A 20833-nucleotide genomic window follows, 5' to 3' on the forward strand; every position below is an offset into this window, starting at 1 on the left:
GGCCATGTCCTCAGTAATCCTAAGTCGCGCCATGTCCTGCCTGATCACATCTCCCCAATACTTCTTAGGTCTCCCTCTACCTCTCCTAATGCCCACCACATCCAGTCACTCACACCTCCTCACCGGTGCATCAGTACTCCTCCTCTGAATGTTCCCGAACCATCTGAGTCTTGCTTCCCGCATCTTGTCTTCCATGGGGGCCACGCCCACCTTTCTCAAATATCTTCATTCCTAATCTTATCCATCCTTGTATGCCCACACATCTACCTCAACATCCGCATCTTAGCTACTTTCATCTTCTCGATGTGTGAGTTCTTAACCGGACAACACACGATCCCATCCAACATGGCAGGCCTAACCACTGCTCTATAAAACTTACCTTTTAGTAACGATGGCATTTTCTTGTCATACAGGACTCCCGATGCTAACCTCCACTTCATCTACCCCACCCCTATATGGTATGTGACATCCTCGTCGATCTCTCCGATCCCCTGAATAACTGACCCAAGGTACTTGAAACTACCCCTCTTAGGAATGACTCGAGAATCAATCCTCACTTCCACCCCCGCTTCCGTCGGCTTGGCCCCAAATTTGCACTCGAGGTATTCCGTCTTCGTCCTGCTCAACTTGAAACCTTTAGACTCAAGGCCATGTCTCCAAACATCTAGCCACTTGTTGACACTGCCTCGTGTCTCATAAATTAGAACTATATCATCAGCAAATACCACGCACCATGGCACCTCCCCTTGAATATGATGAGTTAGTGTATCCATCACCAAGGCAAATAGGAAAGGGCGGAACGTAGACCCTTGATGCAACCCTGTAACAACCGAAAAATGCTCGGAGTCGCCTCCTACTGCCCTAACCCGAGTCTTAGCTCCATCATACATGTCTTTAATCACCCTAATGTAGGCAAATGGGACCCCTTTAACCTCTAAGCAACTCCATAAGACCTCCCTAGGAACCTTGTCATACGCTTTCTCTAGATCAATAAACACTATGTGAAGATCCTTCTTCTAATCCCTATATTGTTCCACCATCCTCAAAATAAGGTGGATAGCGGGTAGATCGCCCCGACATGAACCCGAACTGATTGTCTGAAATAGACACCATCCTTCGCACTCTCATTTCTACCACTCTCTCCCAGACTTTCATGGTATAACTTAGTAATTTGATACCTCTATAGTTGTTACAACTCTGGATATCACCTTGTTCTTATACAACGGAACCATTGTACTATATCTCCACTCTTCAGGAATCCTATTAGTCTTGAATATAATATTAAACAACCCAGTAAGCCATTCCAAGCCTGCTCTACCCATACACCTCAAAAGTTCAACCGGAATTTTGTTTGGCCCGGTATCTCTGCCCGTTCTCATCTTTCGTATTACCTCCATGATCTCATCGACCTCAGTGTCCTATAATAACTTAATTCATGGGGACTATCGGCATTCCTTAATTCACCTAGTACAATATCCTAATCCCCTTCTTCATTTAGAAGTTTATGAAGGTAGGTCTGCCATCTCCTCTTAATCTGGTTATCCCCCATCAAAACTGTGTCGTCATCATTTTTTATGAACCTCACTTGGGTCCAAATCCCGAGCCGTCCTCTCTCTCACCTTAGCAAGTCGGAATAACTACTTATCCCCACCTTTGTTCCCTAGTTCCTCATACAGACGAGCAAAACCTGCTGTCTTAGCCTCCGTTACTGCCATCTTTGCCTCCTTCCTAGCTACCTTATACCTCTTACTGTTCGCTCTCTTCTCCTCCTCGCCAGTTCTCCCTACTAACCGTGGGTAAACCGCCTTATTTTCTTCCACTTTACCTTGGACAACTGCATTCCACCACCAGTCTCCTTTGTGGCCACTGGTGTAGCCCGAAGATATCCCTAACACCTCTCTCGCCACCTTCCTTTTATAGTCTGTCGTCGTCGACCATATAGTGTTTGCGTCCCCACTACTTCTCCAAGCTCCCATTGCCGATAACTTTCCTTCCAACTCCTGAGCTTCATCCTTAGTCAAGGCGCCCCACCTAACTCTCGGGCGGCCTCTTACTGACCGCTTCTTCCTCATTATCATAATACTAATGTCCATCACCAAAAGCCTATATTGCGTTGCAAGGGTCTCACCTGGGATAACCTTGCAATCCTCACACCACCTTTTGTCGCATCTCCTAAGGAGGAGATAGTCATGGCGCCCCACCTAACTCTCGGGCAGCCTCGTACTTACCTCTTCTTCCTCCTTACCTCTTCTGTCGCATATAGGTTTATATTTTGTGTATTCTTTTTTGTTGTCTTTTCGGCTGATCTCATAGCTTTAAGTCTCTATCTTTGTTTTTAGCGTGTATTTTCAGCTCCTAGGGATCCTAGGCGTTTTAGGTTAGCTTCTTTTTATAGGTTTAGCGTTATAGGGCTATATTTAGCTAAAGGTTTTGGGCCTAGGAATTATGGGCTAGATCCGAAAATTAGGCCTAAAAATGAGTTGTTTGAGCCCAAATTTTATTCTTTCCCCACGAATGAGACTAAAATACGATCTCATTTATTAATTAATCCTACTTAAATAAAATACTATTAAAATAAGACTGACCGTTAAAACAAAACTATTTTTGGTATTTTCATGATTAACAATGACTACAAAATATTAATGAAACTATTTTTTTGTAATTTTCATTTTCTTGTAATATAATAAATTAAAAGAGTCAAAATTAGTTAAAATAGCGATATTAGGCCTAAATTAAATATTTACATGCTAAAATATAAAAAATCTTGAGAAGGGTAAAAAATTACATGTCTACAGCTACCCCTCTTTGATTGGAAATGCGAAGTATTTTCAGACAAAGAACGACTAGACAGGTTTTTTGACCCAACCCTTATTTAGGGAGACCACAAACTAAGAGAAAGGAGAATGTGACCGAGCCCTGGTATCTGAGCTGCCTACATATCCTTGGCTATAAAGGAATCAGGCCACATGTAGTTCAGAAGTGGGTGAGATGATGGAGTATACCAAGGTGGAGAGCCGATCGAGGTGTCATTCCGTCGAGGTTCCGGTCCGCGGTCCTGTTATTATATCAAAATCAAGAAACGAAAAAAGACTAACTAAGCCTGTCAACTATGAGTTACAAAATTCCTATCTATAAGTCTTCTGAAGCTTGTTCTTGAGTCTTGAATGGTTCTTCATGCATACTTTGGATTTGCACCTAAACGCTTGCGAGTTGCAGGTGCTAGTTCATTCTTCTTCAACTTTTCGGATCAAAATCGGACATACCATGCTTGTGACTTCAGTCATGTCTTGAGCAGGTCACATCTTTCATCTACTTTTGCATTTGGATTCACTTCTTGCTATTCTTTTTCTTTTTTAATCTGGATTGTGACTAACTTCTGTTGATCATCTTGGACTTTTGACTCGCATTCTTGCCGCGAGCTTCTTTTGTTGCTGACTTGAATTGCATTCTGAAGTGAATTCCCTTGTTTTCCAGGAGTAGATGAAAGATGTGAATTCCCTTGTTTGCCGTGAGCTTCTTTTATTCTGGATTGTGGCTAACCTTTCTTTCTTTTTTTCCCTTAATTTCTAGGAGTAGTGTTTCTAAAGAAACTTCTAATGGAAATATAAAAACGCAAAATATCTTTCTTTTTTTTGGTTTATAATACATTTTTCAAGAACAAAATAAAAAGTACAATAACAAAAGACTCGACATTACTGTACAAAACTAGAAGGTAAAAAACGACATAAAAAAACAGACTCAAAACATAAAAATAAAAGTATAACAAAAAATCTCCTTAAGCAACTTCTGAATGAGCGATCCTGACTAGATGGTCCTGGGATGTCTGTCATGCTCAAACTCCGGTAAGTACATCCATACCTGTATGAGAAAATTAAAACCAAATAAGGTTAAAGACCTAGGACGCTATGTGAGACAATAACCCTTCCTATTGGACACATGAAAGACATGATTGTGACTATTTTTCTAAAATTAACCTATATGGCTAAAAGTGGCTAAAAATGCAAGATTTGGCTAAGTCCCCGCGAAGCCAAGAACCTAAAACTCACTAAGAAGACCGGGCCCTATGTGGGTTGCCTACGTATCACACCCCGAAAGACGAGAATCAGGTATGCGTAGTTCGGGCAGATTGGATACGGGCGAGAATAAAAAAAACTAATTTAGAGAAAATACATTTTTGTCTTTTTCTTGAAAAACGATGAAACATGTAAAATCTTTTTGTATTTTCTTTTCTCTATTTTTTGATTTTTTTTTTGAAAAAATAATGGGAAAGTGCAAAATCTTTTTGGATTTTTTTCATTTTTTGGTCTTTTGTAGAAAAAGCGTGAAAGAAAATTATAATTGGGCCTTACTTGCTTTATTACACTTCAACCTCCTTTTCATTTATCCTCAAACCTCATTGGTCCGCAAAATGACCCTATTATCTTTGAAAATTGCAAAATGTAGCACATAAGATACATCAAGATGGTCTTTTATTTTTGGGGTATACCTGCCCTAGATGGACCCAACCCATGTATTGAGTCCCCAAAGCCAAATGCACATGATTCAAACAAGCATTCCTACTAGGGATCCGGCATGTGGCTGAGTTATTCTACGTTCAAAACCTGAGTATGTTGTTCTATACTTGTGTACCCGAGCGGACAACTCGAGCCCGGGGGGGGGGGGGGGAGGGGTACGTACAGGGAACCAAAAGGCCATACAGTTTTGTAACTTGTCCGAGCCTCTTCCTAATTTAAGGTATGACACTAACAAAAAAGAAGTCACGCCAGCATGCACTTTCCCAAAGATGAGAAGAGAAGGTTTCGTAGCAGTTTATATACAGTTCAGATAATATCAAATCGGTAAAAAGCAACATTTAGCACATTAGGCCCAAACATGTAAATAAAATCAGACAATAAATAAAGCCAAATATAACAATTATTCTAAGCTCGAATTCTTGAACCCTGAACCAGAGATTCTGAGTTCGATCCCCAGTATAGTCGTCAGAGCTGTCACACCTCCTTTTTACTACCCCCGAAAGGGTATAAGAGAGTTTTTCCAATTTAAGTGACAATCAAAATGAGATTATTTATTTAAAATTCAGAGTCATCACTTGGGATAATTTAGGGTGTCCCAAGTCACCGGTTTAAAATCCCGAATCGAGGAAAGATTGACTCTGTTTTATAGTCCGCGAACACAAAAATCTGGGTAAGGAATTCCGTTAACCCGGGAGAAGGTGTTAGGCATTTACGGGTTCCGTGGTTCAAGCACGGTCGCTCAACTATTATTATTGGCCTATTTATTTGATTGTAAAACACTTTTAAACCTATTGTGCATTTTTAACTTTTTAGCCGCTTTTAATATTTCAGGAAATTTCAAGGTTATTTAAAACACATCGTAAGCCCCGCTACATGTAATGCACCCATAGTTCATGACACGTTCTATTTAACCTTGTTGGAAATGAGAATCGTGTCACATGAAATTTACACTCGAGTTTATAACATGTTTATTTCATTATTATTATTGAAAATCATGGCAGGGTCACATGAACTGCACACCCGAGCCCCTTTAATCTAATTTGACGTAGTTCAGTTGATGAATAGAAACCCAATATCTATATTGTGACAATATCATGTTCAGGTATAACAAATTCGAGTAAACATACGAGCAGGTAACTAAATGGGAAAATTCAAAACTATGAAAAAACAACTACACAAATAACGATCATATCACCAAATAAATATTTAACATTAAGCTTGAATAAAACAGATAGAGGATGATAGAATTGGACCTCAATATAGCCAGGAAATTGGTTGTTTCAATGTTTAACACTCAAAATGTGACGAATCGTGGACGGAACCCGAATTAGCACCGGAAACTCAACCAAATACGGATTCAAACCCACACTTTAATCACTATTTACAACCATTTTGGATCGAAATTCATGCCTGAACCGCAAATAAAAATAGAAAGCCAAAACACCAGCTTTATAACCTAGAAGAAAGAGGATTTGAACTTTAAACTCCCAGTAGTTAATTCGTCTCCAAATCCTTTCCAAAATCCTTATTTTAATTAGTTTTTTTAGAGATTTCTTTTTTCAAATCTATTTTTTGGAACTTTCAAATTGCAGAATTTATCCTCTGCTATGTCGTGTGTGCTTTTTGAGAATTTCCGGTGGTGAATTGCATGTGTATTCCGACGATACTGAGGTGGGAATGAGCATGTGTGTATAGGCAGTGCAATAGTGAGTTGGGTGTCGTTTTCCGACGAGGGGTCGCTAGGCGGATGGAGGATGGTCGTTTTTGGACTGGTTTCCGACAGCTGCTCTTTGGTTTTTCGCTGGTTAGATTTGTTAGGGGGCGTCTAATTTGATAGAAAATGGTTCTTGCCTTTTCTCAGGTTTAGGTTTATATTTTGTGTATTCTTTTTTGTTCTATTTTCGGTTGATCTCATAGCCTTAGGTCTCTATCTTTGTTTTTAGCGCGTATTTTCAGCTCCTAGGGATCCTAGGCATTTTAGGTTAGCTTCTTTTTATAAGTTTAGGGTTTTAGGGCTATATTTAGGCTAAGGGGTATGGGCTAGATCCGAAAATTAGGCCTAAAATGGGTCGTTTTGGCCTAAATTTTATTCTTTCCCCCCGAATGAGACTAAAAATACGATCTCATTTATTAATTAATCCTACTTAAATAAAATAATATTAAAATAAGACTGACCGTTAAAGTAAAACTATTTTTGGTATTTTCATTATTAAAAATGACTACAAAATATTAATGAAACTATTTTTTTGTAATTTTCATTTTCTTGTAATATAATAAAGTAAAAGAGTCAAAATTAGTTAAAATAGCGATATTAGACCTAAATTAAATATTTACATGCTAAAATATAAAAATTCTTGGGGTGGATCAAAAATCACATGTCTACATAAATCACGATCTTGCAGGCTTAACACCATTGCACTTGACATGTCACTACGCCTTGGCCTCGAAGGCGGCATCCGTAAGACATCTAGTTGCGATGTCATCATTCCATGCGGCCTAGTGTGATAGGCATGCCGGGCCTGCTAATTGTAATATTATGGTCGAGCGCAGCTTGTTGTTATTGGTCAACGCTTTTGCTCGCGAAAAATACTTAAGATCAAAAGAGGAATCGTGTAAAACAGATAAATGAGCGTAAATATATGTCGTTTTAAGGTTTTACACTTTGGGACCTAAAGCAGAAGGAGGAAAGGTAATAAGGGAATTTAGAGTGCAAGGAATGTCGGATGCGATCATACAAGCACTAACTCATCCGATCCCATCAGAACTCCGATGTTAGGCGTGCTTGGGAGAGAGTAGTACTAGGATGGGTGACCCCTGGGAAATCCTCGTGTTGCATCACACTTTTTGGAAAAATTTATATCTTACTTCTTTTAATATATCGACGGTAGATATAATAAATTTATAAATGAGTTTTAAGAACTGTAAACGATGTTTTATATTTTTTAGAGAAAAATAAAAATAAGGAAAATATTTAAAAGGTAGATATTGTAAATCACAACCTTGTGGGCATAACACCGCTACACTTGACATGTCACTACGCCTTGGCCTCGAAGGCAGCATTCGTAAGACATGTAGTTGCGATATCGTCGTTCCATGCGGCCTAGTGTGATAGGCATGCTGGGCCCTCTAATTGTGATATTATCGTCGAGCACGGCTTGATGTTATTGGTCAACGCTCTTGCCTGCGAAAAATACATAAGATCAAAAGAGGAATCTCGTAAAACGGATAAATGAGCGTAAATGTACGTCGTTTTATGGTTTTCCACTTTGGGACCTAAAGCGGAAGAATGAAAGGTAATAAGGGGATTTTAAGTGCAAGGAATGTCAGATGCGATCATACCAGCTCTAACGCACTGGATCCCATCAGAACTCCAAAGTCAAGGGTGCTTGGGCGAGAGTAGTACTAGGATGGGTGAACCCCTGGGAAGTCCTCGTGTTGCATCCCTCTTTTGGCAAAATTTATATCTTACTTCTTTTAATATATCGACGGTAGATATAATACATTTATAAATGAGTTTTAAGCAATGTAAACGATATTTTTTATTTTTTAGGGAAAAGAAGAAATTTTTTAGGGAAAAATAAAAATAAGGAAAATGTTTAAAAGATAGATATTGTAAATCACGACCTTGTGGGCTTAACACCTTTGCACTTGACATGTCATTACGCTTTGGCCTCGAAGGCGGCATCCGTAAGACGTCTATTTGCGATGTCGTTGTTCCATGCGGCCTAGTGTAATAGGCATGCAGGGCCCTCTAATTGTGATATTATCGTCGAGCGTAACTTGTTGTTATTGGTCAACGCTTTTTCCCGCAAAAAATACTTAAGATCAAAAGAGGAATCGCGTAAAACGGATACATGAACGTAAATGTACGTCGTTTTAAGGTTTCACACTTTGGGACCTAAAGTGGAAAGGGGAAAGGTAATAAGGGAATTTAGAGTGCAAGGAATGTCGGATGCAATCATACCAGCACTAACGCACCGGATCCCATCAGAACTCCGAAATTAAGCGTGCTTGGGCGAGAGTAGTACTAGGATGGATGACCCCCAGGAAAGTCCTCGTGTTGCATCCCTCTTTCTGGAAAAAATTATAGCTTACTACTTTTAATATATCGGCGGTAGATATCGTAAATTTATAAATGGGTTTTAAGCAATGTAAATGATATTTTTTATTCTTTAGGGGAAAAAAGAATTTTTTTAAGGAAAAATAAAAAAAGGAAAATATTTAAAAGGTAGGTATTATAAATCACGACCTTACGGGCTTAACACCGTTGCACTTAACATGTCACTACGCCTTGTCCTCAAAGGAGGATTGTTGCGACCAAAACACTCACGCAAGTGTACGCGATCGACAAGTAATATAGTAGTAAGTAAAGTATCGTTCCCACGAGCAATTGTGATCAACTTATCGACTGATGTAGACTCAAACAATTATCAATTTATGCTATATTATTACAAAATATTTAAAGAACCAATTTACAACCTACTTAATAATTGCACAATAATTCAACACAAAATTACTACACCAATTTCACAATATGTTTATAACAATTTGGATAAATATATTTCCGGGTCATGGACTTGCTAGAAATTATGCTACTATTTTAGCTTAAAATGGATTTATTGAATTATCCGGGTTATTGATTATAGGGTTAATAATATTCATAAGAATCTTTTGAGTTCTTATGCATCTATTCAAGTTAAACTAATACCTATATGTCTATGGTATTAATATTAGCAAGAATGCATTTACAACTCGTATTTTTCAACCAAGCAAGGCAATTAAGTATAGTTCTATCTTAATTGCGAATCTTTCACCCGATGCCCAGGATCCGGATCTTGCTCTATTTGATTCTATATGCAATCCAGAATTTTCTTTTTCAAGTTTAACTCAAGATTCGTAAATAATATTTTACTGTTAGCTACGCAGTAAAATAATTAACAGCAGAATCAAATAAACAACCCATAATGATAAATTCAAGATCATCAATTTAAGCTTCAAACAAAATAATCATCTAACATCCATGACCCAAGAATAATAGAGTTTTTAGCTACTCATAATCATACAAAAATCAACAATAAAAGTTTTAAACATAATATAAACAAACAAGTAGAAGAAAGTTTAGAAGAACTCTTTGAATCCTTGCTCCAAGATGTTGTTCTTCTTCTCCTTTCTTAGCTCCAAGATGAAGCTCCTCCTTCTTCTATGGCTTTTTCTCCATCAAAATCTGATCTCCTTTCTCAATAATGGAGCTTTACTTTATGTAAGTTGAGTGGATCCTCTCAGATTTCCCATTTTGCCCCAAAATAATTGATTTCCCGGACTGGACTAGCGCGGGAGCGCATGACCAGCGCACATCCCGCGCATATCGAGTTTCTTTCTGTCCAAGTCACTGAACTAGTGCGGGAGCGCATGACCACCGCATGACCAACGCTAGTGGGGTTTTCTCTTGTTAAGATGTTGCTGCTCAACTTTTCGTCATTTGACTCCATTTTTCACTTGATTACCATCATAAATCCTCATTTGTTTATTGAACTCCTGTGAGACATTAAAGTCATGATTAGAGCCAATTTTTTTGCATTATTTGAACATTTACAATAGTAAACCATCCTTAAGTTGAGCTAAAACATAGGCTATATTAAACAATTTAGCCTATTATCAAGGATCCGTAAGACGTCTAGTTGCGATGGTGTCGTTCCATGCAGCCTAGTGTGATAGGCATGCTGGGCCTTCTAATTGTGATATTATCATCGAGCGCGGCTTGTTGTAATTTGTCAACGCTTTTTCCCGTGAAATATACATAAGATCAGAAGAGGAATCGCATAAAATAGATAAATGAGCGTAAATGTACGTCGTTTAAGGTTTTACACTTTGGGACCTAAACCGGAAGGAGCAAAGTTAATAAGGGAATTTAGAGTTCAAGGAATGTCAGATGTGTCATACCAGCACTAACACACCGGATCCCATCAAAACTCCGAAGCTAAACATGCTTGGGCGAGAGTAGTATTAGGAGGGGTGACCCCCGGGGAACTTGCCCGGTATTGAACATTTACAATAGTAAACCATCCTTAAGTTGAGCTAAAACATAGGCTATATTAAACAATTTAGCCTATTATCAACTCCCCACACTTAGCTTATTGCTAGTCCTCGAGCAATCAACTATATTCTCTTGAGAATCTTTCGCTCAACCATTTCCTTTAATGTATTACACCTAGAACAATGTACATGTATCACTCCTAGTAGTGAACAATCCTAAAAGTCAATTCTCAAGTGCCATGCAATATTCACACTTCCTCAAAATACTCTGCACAGAAGTCAAGACTTGCTTTTCCGACACGAATCATATGCCCTCACAATTACATCAACAAAAACTGAGTTCAATCCACCACATTCAATTCATATATTCACATATATCAAGGAAATCACTCACTCTCACAAAAGAGGTCACATGCATGCAATTGGTACCATAAGCTTGCCCTTAATGTAAATCTCTACTAAGGTAGGCTAGCTCGATCCAAAATCAATTAGGACTTTTTCATGGTTGTAATGTGGGCTAAGGGACGGGTAGGATGTATTTAGGAATAGTGACTCAACCCCTAAGCATTTTAACACATCACACGAGCAATTTTCAGCGTAAATTCTTCAACCCACTTCTCTTTCATACACAATATCATCCCACAAATATGCCCTTCTTCTTTAAGCACTCTATTAATCCATTCCCACTAGCTAGAGCAAAACACAATGTAATTATCTCTCCTTTTTTTTTCTTTTTCTTGTCACTCAATTTCTGCTAGTGGTGTATTCGTTTACAACATAAGTGCACCTTTCATCCTTTTATTGGTTCCACTCAAAATTCACCCCACACTTATTTCCTTCTTACTTCTTTTAGTGCTCTTCTCACAATTAAAGTGCTTTAAGAGGTAAAAGGATCAAAACAATGTCAATTAAGAACAAAAAGGGTATAGGCTTGTAATGCGGGTGCCAAACAAAAAGTCTGAAGGCTCAAAAGGATTAACTAGGGAAAAATTTTATTTGTAATAAGCAATTAAGCTTAAAAAGGTGAAAGAAAGCCTAACATCATTTTTCAAACCGAGCATCACCTCAAATTTCGCTTCAACTCACATACCGGGCAAGTTCTAGACACAAGTACAATACATGGACTACACAAATACTCACCACACATGGCATATGACTCATTCCAGATCAGCTCATCAAGACACTTCATTACGAGCAGTCAATTCAGTAACAAACATACAATTTAAGGCACTTTCCATGAGATTCAACAATTAAGACTAAGCGCGTTACACTCTAGGGTCTATTGTGTTCAGGTGTGTCAACGCTATGGATTCACTTTTCTATAGCTTATAACTCCTTATTTTAGTCTACAAAATAAAAAAAATATAAAAACAAAAATTAAAAACTACCTATGCCCGGTTCAAGATAAACCCTTGGAAAAGAACCGCGGCTTAAAGAAAAACCAAGGGGGAATTGCTACACTACCTAAAAAAAAAAAATCTTTTTGTCGTTTTCTTTAGACTCACTTCCCTCAAGAAAATTCGTCTAAAAGATCCGTCGTAGGGAAAAGTCTAAGTTTTCTACCATTTTCAATTTTTTTTTCACATAAAAAAATTAATCTTCTAAAATACTACACAACTACGAAGAAAAGAAATAAGAAGCTAAAATACTAAAAAGCTAATTATCAAAAGGAATTCTCCCACCCCACACTTAAAAGAGTGCAATGTCCCCAATGCACAAATAAAACAAAAATAACAAGGGTGGACAAGAAACTCCCTGAAAGGCCAAAGACCGAAGCACTGGCAGCTCACGGGGTACTCAGACTTCTCCCAAGGATGGTCCTTTGTGCAGGTACCTCACACTAGTTCCAACCAGCTGGCTCGCATTTGCACACTTTCAGTGGCTTTTCTTCTATGCTCATAATCCTACAGCAAATGCTACAAAGGTAGAAAACTAAAATAAACAAAAATAAATAAAAATAAAAGAAAGCAATAAAGCTGGGTTGCCTCCCAACAAGCGCCTAATTTAACATCGCGGCACGACGTGAACCGCTTTTTGCCTCTACTTTGAACTTATAAATTGAACCCCTAACAAGGCATCAAGTCTGTCGCTATGCTTCTTTGGTGGGGCTACAAAGATAACCAGGCCAAGTAATAAATTTTTCACTCGACACTTCTCGGCCTTTGGATGAGGAATGTAATTTTTGCTTTTTGGCACAATAAATTCAAGAATATAGACACTTTCATCCTCACTCTTTGACTTCCCCATAGGGTCAGGTGGCTCGATTACTATCTTACTATCTAAACACAATGTGAAAAAATGATTGGAATGAGGTCTAATGCGCCATAACTCATGAATTTTACTACTATTTACATCCCCATTTATACAAACACTCAATTCTTCTAAAGTAATGTTATCTACTCCCTCACATGACTCTAGAGCACTCTTCTTAACATGGACATCCTCAAGAAAAATATGATCTAATGATTGGTATTCTTGTTTTAGCTCCTCTATTTGGTCTAGAAGATTTTTTTCAGCTTCATACAACTCATCATTAAATTGTTGGGCGTTACATGCATCAACCTTTGCACTCAAATCTAAATCCAAGTTATGCACAACCAAGCCAAAATTATCATTTTTTTGTGCAAGCTCATCTCTCTCCTTAGACCAATCTTTCATCATCGTTGTTAGTAAACAACGTCGTTTCGCAGAATCCACTAATCGAGAATATCCGTCCCAATACCAACACTTACTCCCATATTCAAATTCAGGTGTCCAAGAGGTAAGGTCATGACTAGCAAAAAAATACGGGCCATAAAAATCTTTGATTAACCAAGCGTCTTCATCATTAACCTTACCTCTGTATATTTCATCCTCAGATGTCATCCTGAGAGAACTAGAAACATACTAAGAGAAAAATCAAATAGTTATAAAAATAACATATTTACAAAAAAGAAAAGAAAATAAACTTGTAAAGATAATAATAAAAGTCTAACCCAGAAGAATAGTTAATGTCTAATTCCCTGGCAACGGCGCCAAAAGCTTGTTGCGACCAAAACACTCACGCAAGTGTACGCGATCGACAAGTAATATAGTAGTAAGTAAAGTATCGTTCCCACGAGCAATTGTGATCAACTTATCGACTGATGTAGACTCAAACAATTACCAATTTATGCTATATTATTACAAAATATTTAAAGAACCAATTTACAACTTACTTAATAATTGCACAATAATTCAAAAACAAAATTACTACACCAATTTCACAATATGTTTATAACAATTTGGATAAATATATTCCCGGGTCATGTACTTGCTAGAGATCATGCTACTATTTTAGCTTAAGATTGATTTATTGAATTATCGGGGTTATTGATTATAGGGTTAATAATATTCATAAGAATCTTTCGAGTTCTTATGCATCTATTCAAGTTAAACTAATACCTATATGTCTATGGTATTAATATTAGCAAGAATGCATTTACAACTCCTATTTTTCAACCAAGCAAGACAATTAAGTATAGTTCTATCTTAATTGCGAATCTTTCACCCGATGCCTAGGATCTGGATCTTGCTCTATTTGATTCTATATGCAATCAAGAATTTCCTTTTTCAAGTTTAACTCAAGATTTGTAAATAATATTTTACTGTTAGATACGCAGTAAAATAATTAACAGCAGAATCAAATAAACAATCCATAATGATAAATTCAAGATCATCAATTTAAGCTTCAAACAACATAATCATCTAACATCCATGACCCAAGAATACTAGAGATTTTAGCTACTCATAATCATACAAAAATCAACAATAAAAGATTTAAACATAATATAAACAAACAAATAGAAGAAAGTTTAGAAGAACTCTTTGAATCCTTACTCCAAGATGTTGTTCTTCTTCTCCTTTCTTAGCTCCAAGATGAAGCTCCTCCTTCTTCTATGGCTTTTACTCCATCAAAATCTGATCTCCTTTCTCAATAATGGAGCTTTACTTTATGTAAGTTGAGTGGATCCTCTCAGATTTCCCATTTTGCCCCAAAATAATTGATTTCCCGGACTGGACTAGCGCGGGACCGCATGACCAGCGCACATCCCGCGCATATCGAGTTTCTTTCTGTCCAAGTCACTGAACTAGTGCGGGAGCGCATGACCAGCGCATGACCAACGCTAGTGGGGTTTTCTCTTGTTAAGATGTTGCTGCTCAACTTTTCGTCATTTGACTCCATTTTTCACTTGATTACCATCATAAATCTTCATTTGTTTATTGAACTCCTGTGAGACATTAAAGTCATGATTAGAGCCAATTGTTTTGCATTATTTGAACATTTACAATAGTAAACCATCCTTAAGTTGAGCTAAAACATAAGCTATATTAAACAATTTAGCCTATTATCAAGGATCCGTAAGACGTCTAGTTGCGATGGTGTCGTTCCATGCAGCCTAGTATAATAGGCATGCTGGGCCTGCTAATTGTGATATTATCATCGAGCACGGCTTGTTGTAATTTGTCAACGCTTTTTCCCGCGAAATATACATAAGATCAGAAGAGGAATCGCATAAAATAGATAAATGAGCGTAAATGTACGTCGTTTAAGGTTTTACACTTTGGGACCTAAACCGGAAGGAGCAAAGTTAATAAGGGAATTTAGAGTTCAAGGAATGTCAGATGTGTCATACCAGCACTAACACACCGGATCCCATCAAAACTCCGAAGCTAAACATGCTTGGGCGAGAGTAGTATTAGGAGGGGTGACCCCCGGGGAAGTCCTCGTGTTGCATCCCACTTTTTTGGCTAAATTTATATCTTACTTCTTTTAATATATCAAAAGTATATATAGTAAATTCATAAATGAGTTTTAAGCAATTTATATCTTACGATTTTTATGCCTTGCCCTCAAAGGAGGCATCCGTAAGACGTCTAGTTGCGATAGCGTTATTCCATGCGGCCTAGTGTGATAGGCATGCCGGGCCTTCTAATTGTGATATTATCATCGAGCGCGGCTTGTTGTTATTGGTCAACGCTTTTTCCCCCAAAAGATATATAAGATAAGAAGAGGAATCGCGTAAAACGAATAAATGAGCGTAAATGAACGTTGTTTAAGGTTTTACGCTTTAGGACCTAAAGCGGAAGGAGGAAAGGTAATAAGGGAATTTAGAGTGCAAGGAATGTTGGATGCTATCATACAAGCACTAACGCACCGGATCCCATCAGAACTTTAAAGTTAAGCAAGCTGGGAGAGAGTAGTACTAGGATGGGTGACTCCTTGGGAAGTCATCATGTTGCATCACTCTTTTTGGCAAAACTTATATCTTACTTCTTTATATATATCGACGGTAGATATAATAAATTAATAAATGAGTTTTAAGCAATGTAAACGGTGTTTTTTTTACATGAAATAATAATTTTTTTAAAATAAAATAATTACGGAAAAAAATAAGGAATATATTTAAAAGGTAGGTGTCACGTCCCTTTTTTCCCTCCGTGGAGAGGCGTTCCGGGTCTCGACATTCATGGGGTGTAATGACTCATTTCCTTTTGGGAATTGGGTATTTGAAGAGTCTCCACCTAATGATTTTTAGGTGCGTTAGGGCACCTATAAGATTTAACTACAACTATGTTTTGATAACCAGAGATAGGGTAAGAGGTTAAAATTATCCTAAGGGAAATGTGTTAGGCACCCCTCAGGATCCACTAATGTGGTTCCCGGCCAGATAGTTTTTGTGAATTTATGCAATTAGCAAGTAGACAAATAAGGCTCAAGTAAGAGGGGATTTAAGTTTGAATACACAAGCGTTTGAAAACAATTATTAAAAGTCAAAATTGTGAAAAAAAGTTATAATTTAAACATGCTTGTGAATGTAAGAGGGGTCCTAGATTTGTTTGTAATATGTATTACATCAATGCAATACCCGGTATGACATTCATCAGAAGAGGGGATATACGTGGTATTGACGCACCGGTCATCATATCCATTTCGACCCTCCCCACTCCATGAAGGTATTAAAGTGAGGATTGGTCTCGACCTCTATTGCGTGCTGTTACCCGTTCCCTTCCTATCAGTCCCGGAGGAATTTAGGACTACTATTCCTATAAAAGGGAGGTTTTAGGCTGACTCTTAGGTTTAAAGGCAAAAGGCTAAGGTGACATACAAAAACACGTAGGACTGTATTTAAAGGGGAATCATGTAAGCAGTTAGAAGGCTCATGCATACCTCCACAAATAATGCATATAAATAGCACGACTTAGACACAGTTAAGGTCTGAATTTTAAAATCCTAAAGCAGGGTGTTTGAGTCAGAACCAGATTAATTATATAACTCAGAAAAGAAGTCCGAATCAGGCATGCCTGCTGGTTGTAGCAATTGATAATTTACAAAGGCAATTCCAGTTTTTGTTTAAGTAATTACCTAAGGCTTGCCTAGGCATAAATAGTAATCAGTAATTATTCAGAATCATTAAGGAATTTGGAGATTATTATTATTACCTAAAACATGTTGTTCTAGGTGTCCAGCATATAAAATTAAGGCTAGTTGGTTGTAAAGACTAAGTAGAATCGCTTTATTCCTTTTACGCATTCATAGTTAGCCTAAGTGTGCTTAAGATAATATAAATGAAATCCTAAAGACATGGTATCTAATGTGGAGAATGATGTATATGCAGAATCCTAAACAGGATTTCTATATGCTCAAGTATTACGGCGTTTAAAACATGATTTCCAAAATATGCATAGATGATATGTTTGTTAACCTAAAATATGATCTCTAAGTGTACATGGCAGTAGAAACATGATTGTAGAAACAATGATTATTAACACATTTAGCGCATGAATTTCGAAGTGATATGATAGCGAAATGGACATCCTGAAAATAGTAAGTGTAAATCCTGAGGAGCATGATCTCTAATGCATGAGATGAGTCCTAAGCATGGATTCTATTACGCAAGTAGAAATGTAAACCTAGCACATTCTTTCTACCCTTTTGATAGCTAAAAAATGCATATTTCTCAGCCCTTTTCACTAGCCAACCCCATACTTGTTTACAAGTTTCTACAGACCAAATGATTGAATTACAAAATAAGTGCAGGAATAAGAAATTACAACCAAAGGAAGCCTGATCTTGACTTTCTCTCTGAGTTATATAATGAACCACTTCAATGCCAATATTTTTCCATGGCCTTTCTTATACCTGGGTGTGTTAGTGTTCCCTAAGGTCCTCAAGGGATCCCGGGCAGTGCTCACACCCAGATTTGCATAACCAGACAGAATGAGTGCAGTGTGGAAGGGCCAGCTCTTATGTGTCCAAGTTCAGAGGGAGCTCAAGTGTCCCAAGGTAAGGCTCAAACAAGAGGGGCAGAACTTAAATTCTAAGAATATAGTAGAAGTGCAGAACACATGTTGAAAGAGAGTTTGTTTTAAAAAAACTGGGTTGAAAGTTAATCAGTAACAGAGGTGATTTGAAAGCAATTGTAGTAGTAAAACTTAAAACTACACAGAATCAGTAGTTATACAAATGGGGGGGGGGTCAAGGGAGCTTGGGGATACACTTATTTGTAAGCACATGACCCCAGCAAGGGTCTGGTTTGGACATGCACAACAATAGCTGATACTGTCATGATCACAGACCAGCCAAAAGAACACAAACACATTGGAGTGGATAGGGGTTTGGGATTCATAAGATAGCAAGTGCGTAATAAGTGACTGACAGAGTATGCCTTGAAACACACATAGGGGAGTGCATTAAAGGGTAATGGGAAACATTATAGCATGCTGGTAAAGTAACTTGATAGTAGAACCACAGGTTGAAGTAGACAAGAATAAGAGAAATTGGAACAATTAAAGAAACATATTGTTGTTGAAACTTTTAAAATTAACTAGGACATACCAGTAGAGAAAATGCAAGGTGCAGAAAGGTAAAGCAAGAAGGATTCCACAGTCTAGCCTTGGCTTTTAGCCGGCTAAACAAAGCAATAACACAAGTAGTAGTAAAGAAAGAGAGAGTTTTGAGTGTGTGAGTGTGTTTAAAGAAAATAGGGTATGGTATTTATAGCTTTGAAAATGAGTAAAAAATAAGGTAACAAGTAAGGTTTTATCACAGGCATGCAAATAATCACAATCAGAATCAATTAACATAAGTACTTCCCTTTAATGTTGTCTTTGGACGGTTAGGATGACACCGTTGGACTATGAATGTTGTCTTTGGATGGTTAGGATGACGTCTTTAGACCATGATGTCCTAGGCCGTGAAGCGTATGATAAAGGATTCGCAGGCCATGAAATGATGCTCTCGGGCTATGAGGATGGTGCCTTCGAACCATGATGCCTTTGAATATTGATATGAAAGAGATTGAAAGGGATCCTCAGGCCATGACACGATGTTTTTGGGCTATGAAGATGGTGCCTCTGAACGATGATGCCTTTGGATGAGTTGGCGATATTTCAACCCATAAAGGATGTAGTAGTATGATGGGGATAAGACAGAGCTTAGTCTTGTCAATTGAAGGGCAAAGCTTAGCTCGTAGGAAAAGCGGGATAAATAGTGCTTGAGATGGTGCTTAGTTTCGAAGAAAATGAGAGGCAGAGCTTAGCCTTAGAAGGCAGAATGATAGCCTTATGCAAAGATGCGAATGCAGATGGAGGTAGAGCTTAACCTCGGAAGGCAGAATGGTAGCCTTATGCAAGAACGCAGATGGAGACAACGTTTAGTCTCGGAAGGCAGAATGGTAGCCTTATGCAAGAATGCAGATGGAGATAGCATTTAGTCTCGTAAGGAAGAATGGTAGCCTTATGCAGATTGGAAGGCAGAATGGTAGCCTTATGCAATGAGAATGTAGATGGAGGTAGGGCTTAACCTCGGAAGGCAGAATAGTAGCCTTATACAATTCAAATGCAGGCGGAGATAGCGTTTAGTCTCGGAAGGTAGCCTTATGCAAATAGGAAGGCAGAATAGTAGCCTTGTGCAAGAAATAAAATAACAAATGATAGTAGAGTTTTCTTAGCTGATAGCAGATTGCAGCGTTATGATTACTGGGAGCATTGTGACTACGAAGCATTACTAGTATGTACTGATAGACAATATAGGTAAGTGCAACGGTTTGGAGAGTCATACTCATGGGCATAGAGTAAGTTTAATGATTTTGCAATCCTAATGCCTATATCCAAAGAAAAATCGTGAGTTTTTTAGGGGGGGGGGAGGTCAGTTCGTATCCCCCGTTGGCTTTGCTTAACCTGCTTGGCTTTGATTTGGTGATACTATATGTATCATTGGGGTAGCGTTGCTAAACAAAGCAGTTTCGATAATAAACATGCGTGATTTTTGTAAAAGTATGACATAAGTGTACAGTTAAAAATAGCTTTTAGATGAACCGACGACTGTGACATGGCTCAGGACATTGCAACCTATCTAGCTATGGAATTTTGAGGGGCCCCCCTCAAAATTCTGCCCCAATTTAATCGGTTGAGGTTTCTGACTATTGCTTGTGCGACGATCAGCTGAAGTTCCTTCGAAATTTTGAGGGTCCTCCTCAAAATTCTGCCCCAGTTTCCAATTGCGGGGAGAAATGAAATTTTTACTAAATTGTGACCAAACCCGTATCCCCTCTTAAATGGGAATCATATCAGGAGTAGTTCAATTATATCATATAAGGAAAGCATAATCGATTACACATAGTAACGCTTGACTGCATCTGAATTGATCGGCTTCGGCCAGACTTCTTTGTCCATTTCTGCAAGTATGAGGGCTCTGCCTGTCAGAACCCAGTGAACCATGTATGGACCCTGCCAATTGGGAGAGAAATTCCTTTTAGCTTCATCTTGATGCGGAAAAATTTTCTTTAACACCAGCTGCCCCGGTGTGAACTGTATTGGCTTGACTCTCTTGTTGAAGGCTCTGGACATTCTGTTATGATAGAGTTGACCATCACAAACTGCATTAATCCTCTTTTCTTCTATAAGGGCTAGTTACTCATAACAACTCCCACTCTGCAACATCGAGCTCAACTTCTTGTATGATCCTTAGGGAAGGAATTTCTATCTCGGCGAGAATGACAGCCTTTGTAGCGTAAACCAGCATATAGGGGGTTGCCCCAGTTAATGTGCAGACTGTGGTGCAATACCCCAATAAAGCAAATGATAACTTCTCGTGCCACTGTTTATGCTTTTCTATTATTTTCCTAAATATCTTCTTGATATTCTTGTTGGCGGCTTCTACAACTCCATTCATTTGTGGCCTGTAGGCTGTGGAATTCTTGTGTCTGATCTTGAAAGTTTCACACATAGCTTTTGTCAAGTCGCTGTTGAGGTTGGAGCCATTA

The 20833-nt window shown here is 38.2% G+C and overlaps 2 non-coding genes and 4 pseudogenes across 2 annotated transcripts; all 6 read left to right on the top strand.

Moving 5' to 3' along the window:
- The first annotated feature begins 7235 nt into the window (after window positions 1-7235).
- LOC142171283 (5S ribosomal RNA) lies at window positions 7236-7353 on the top strand (annotated as a pseudogene).
- A 486-nt stretch (window positions 7354-7839) lies between these two features.
- Window positions 7840-7958, top strand: LOC142171128 (5S ribosomal RNA). The gene has a single exon (XR_012700741.1). It is a non-coding gene; the product is annotated as a 5S ribosomal RNA (ribosomal RNA).
- Window positions 7959-8464: 506 nt separating this feature from the next.
- On the top strand, window positions 8465-8583 carry LOC142171090 (5S ribosomal RNA). The gene has a single exon (XR_012700703.1). It is a non-coding gene; the product is annotated as a 5S ribosomal RNA (ribosomal RNA).
- A 1860-nt stretch (window positions 8584-10443) lies between these two features.
- On the top strand, window positions 10444-10561 carry LOC142171291 (5S ribosomal RNA; annotated as a pseudogene).
- A 4628-nt stretch (window positions 10562-15189) lies between these two features.
- LOC142171271 (5S ribosomal RNA) lies at window positions 15190-15307 on the top strand (annotated as a pseudogene).
- A 389-nt stretch (window positions 15308-15696) lies between these two features.
- Window positions 15697-15814, top strand: LOC142171287 (5S ribosomal RNA; annotated as a pseudogene).
- Window positions 15815-20833: the final 5019 nt, after the last annotated feature.

The sequence above is a fragment of the Nicotiana tabacum genome, chromosome 16 (genome assembly GCF_000715075.1).
Source record: "Nicotiana tabacum cultivar K326 chromosome 16, ASM71507v2, whole genome shotgun sequence".
Taxonomy (NCBI): domain Eukaryota; kingdom Viridiplantae; phylum Streptophyta; class Magnoliopsida; order Solanales; family Solanaceae; genus Nicotiana; species Nicotiana tabacum.